The 3,606-nt window shown below is 46.2% G+C and overlaps 1 non-coding gene across 1 annotated transcript; it reads left to right on the top strand.

Moving 5' to 3' along the window:
- The first annotated feature begins 2,849 nt into the window (after positions 1-2,849).
- On the top strand, positions 2,850-2,921 carry TRNAQ-CUG. The gene has a single exon. It is a non-coding gene; the product is annotated as a tRNA-Gln (tRNA).
- Positions 2,922-3,606: the final 685 nt, after the last annotated feature.

Below are 3,606 nucleotides of genomic sequence, written 5' to 3'. Positions count from 1 at the left end.
GAAGAAGAATTATGGTTTCTCTCTGGCCTTTTGTTTGAAACATACCTTGTTCTTGATGTCATGTTTTCCAGATTTAAGGAAACCTTTTTCTTTTCTCTTAAGCTATCTATAGCTCATAGCAATTTGGTAAAGTATAACTTTGTGAACAAAGATGAAACAATTACTTTTTTTCTCTCCCAGATCCTTTCAGAATTTGGTAACTATTCCTGGGTATTCTTATTTTCATGGTGAGGGAAAAATGCAAGTTCCCCACCACATAACAGAAACATTGTACTAACTTGGAGTGCTGGGCAAAATTGTTGCAAAAGCAGATTAAGCAGGTAGCAAGATAACTACTGAGGGGGATACGAGGAATGTCGCTCCCCCCAGCCCCACTTTCTTGAGTGTCTCAGCACTTTCTTGCCTTGAAATGTCAGGCTCAAAGTGGCCCTCACTGCTTTAGAACTGCTTTGGTCGTCCTATAGTGCCCTTTAGCTAACTGTAATACAAAAAACTATAATATCATTAACATAACATGGGTTGCATGACAATATATGATGATGGTACCGTGCCCGCCTGATTTGTTTCACTGTGAATGCTTGTTCAGTGAAGAAGATACATTGTAAAAACTTTGCATTGCTCATTGGGAAGAGATTTAAAGCAACAGCACAGGGTGGGCAGATGCAGATTTTACTAGCAAGAAGCTCCTGTGGAAGGAAGCCCCGTGCCATCCAGGTGCAAGTGCCCTTGTAAGTAACCTCTAATAAACTCATCTAACTAGACAAGCTGGGCTTGTCTCAGTCATTCTTTGGTCTCTTGGCTCCCTCTCAGGTTGTGGGGAGCGGGTGGCAGGGCAGCTTTTCTATATTGTTCTGGGATTTTCCCGAAAACACATGGCAATATAGATATTTGCATAAATTCAGTAAGAATCTGTTTTCTCAGCTGGGTGCAGTGGCTGGAACTTGTAATCACAGCTACTTGGGAGGCTGAGACAGGAGGATCACTGGAGGCCCAGGCATTGGAGACCAGCCTGAGCAACATAGCGAGACACCATTAAATTAGCCGGGCATGGTGGCACAGGCCTATAGTCCCAGCTATTGGGGAGGCTGAAGTGGAAGGATCCATTGAACCCAGGAGTTAGAGGTTGCAGTGAGCTATGATGACACCACTGTAGTCTAGCCTGGGAAACAGAGCGAGACCCTATATTCTCTCAAGGGTCTAAGTGCACATTTGCAGTCTCCAACAGTATGCCAGATGGTTTCACTGTGAAAAACAAGTTGAACAGCAATGAGCCTGATCTTGTGACCTATGAGTTCCATGCTGATAAAGACAAACCAGCCATGATGGTGACAGAGAATGGCACTTATGCCCAAGTTTGGGTCAAGCTCTCATAAAGGAGAGACTGGCTAAAAGGAGGAAATTGTTAAAAAAATAATTTTTCTCTTTATATTGGGGGGCTATGAGGCTGAGAAGGCCCAGGGCTTTAGGTTCCTAGGTAAGCAAGCTGAAGCCCAATGTAAACAGTAAAACAAAACTAGAGGCTTTACCAATCAGAAACTGCCAACTAGCCTCTAAGTAAGCACTTTCCAGTGTAACCAATCAAATATGATCAAGTATGTTTTCTTTTTTTGTTTTTTTTATTGAGACAGAGTCTCACTCTGTTGCCCGTGCTAGAGTGCCGTGGCATCAGCCAAGCTCACAGCAACCTCAAACTCTTCGGCTCAAGCAGTCCTTCTGCCTTGGCCTCCTAGAGTGTTAGGATTAGAGGCGTGAGCCACTTTACCCAGCCAAATATGTTTTCTTTGTCATGCTTTTGTGAACACTTAATAAAAGTTTCTTCTCTCACCCCTCCCAGAAGAGTCCTGAGCCACTTTTAGTCTGCCTGATTCATGAATCGCTGAATTCGCTAATAAAGTCTTTAAAATTTGAATGTGCCTAGGTTTGTCTTTTAACAATCCAAGGCGACCCTTGAGAACTTTCCTGAAAAATACACAGATTATTATTTTGAGATATAATACAGATTTTCATCTATTACACGTGGAAATATTTAGTGAGGCAGGATTTCGTGAACATAAATACTGTATACACTGTAAGAGGCCTTGGGTACACATACCCTATGAGCCAGCAATGAGTGCTCTTGGGTACCTTGATACGTGTACGCTTTTTAAAAACTGTGCAATTTATGGGTTAGGATATATTGAGAAATTGGAATGGAATGTAAAATATGGTTGATTCGTTTTTATTTTAAATTTAACAAATATATGTTTGTTGTAAGAAAAACTTACCCAAACCCACCAAACAAACAAACACATGAATCTGTGAAGAAGAAATTGAAGGTTCCCCTGCTTCCCAATGTGAGTGGCTTGCTGGCACACCTTTATATGTGACCCATAGGAAGGGGTGGTGGCTTTGCAGTGTAATAGGTACCATGTGGTCAAGGAGCCCAAGAAGTCCCAAGTCCTGCCTTGACAATCATCTGGCCTCCCTGGGCAATGGGACAAGTGTGAAGGCAAAGAAAAAGAAAATAACACTAGTGTTTGCAGAAATGTCACCTCAGGACAGGAAACTCTGGTAAACTGAGGCAGAATATGCGGTTTATGATAGAGGCTGAAAAGGCTCATCCCTGGCCCTCAGCCCAGAGTGGACTTTACCTCATTTTCTGAAATGGCGATGAAATGATAGAAGTCAGTGAAAGCAAAGGATGGAGGCAGACAGACAGACAGACGGATGACTCCACCTCTGTGCTCAAGCTTCCTGCAGTGTCCGTTGCTTGTGGGATCAAAAGGAATGTCTTGGGGCTTGGTCAGCGGGAAGTACGGCTCCTCCACTAGTCCTGTGTTTAGATAGGTCAAGCGAGACAGGTGCACAAGGGTTCCATGGTGTAATGGTGAGCACTCTGGACTCTGAATCCAGCGATCCGAGTTCAAATCTCGGTGGGACCTCTCTGTTTAATTGGGAAGAAGCCTTTTCCTTTAAAAAAAAAAAAAAATGCCTTAAATGGAATGTGGTTTGAGTCGGGACGCCAGAGCTTGCGGCTTCCCGGGGCGTCTGGGTCTTGGGTGAGCCCGCCTGGCCTCGAGCGTTCGGCCCTCCGGGCTCCGCCGCCCCGGGGGGCCCAGCGACACAGCAGGTCCCCACCCTCCGCTCAGCCGCACCCTCTGGCCTGGGGCGGGGGAGGGTTTCCTCCACTAAAAGGGCTGCCGCCCCGAATCCTAGACCCCGAGGTTTCTTTCACCCCGGAAATCCGATAATTGCACCAATTGTCTTTTCAGTACCTAAATGGTATTAGTAAATACGAGACTTCTGACAGCGTTAGCTCGGTCATTGGGGACCGCGTCTTGGATTCGGGGCGATGGTCTGAGACCTCGCTTGGGCGTAGTGCTGTGTCTTACTCAGATGGCCTATTTTATTGCAAATTCTAATTTGTTCTAGTCTGCATATTCAGATTTTATTCAGAATTTCTAGCTCCGCAGTCTCGGTTCCGGGCCCCGAAAGTCGCTGTTACGCGACGCTTTGGAGCCCGACTGCGGCGCATCTCATCCTTCCGCCCGAGGCGCGGCCGGAACGCGGAGCGCGGACTTGCGAGCGCGGAGCTGCGCGACCCGCGGCCGCCCAGGCCGGGCTCCT

Source organism: Propithecus coquereli, unplaced genomic scaffold, assembly GCF_000956105.1.
Source record: "Propithecus coquereli isolate 6110/MARCELLA unplaced genomic scaffold, Pcoq_1.0 Scaffold197, whole genome shotgun sequence".
Classification (NCBI taxonomy): Eukaryota; Metazoa; Chordata; class Mammalia; order Primates; family Indriidae; genus Propithecus; species Propithecus coquereli.
This window is presented reverse-complemented; position numbering and strand designations above follow the sequence as displayed.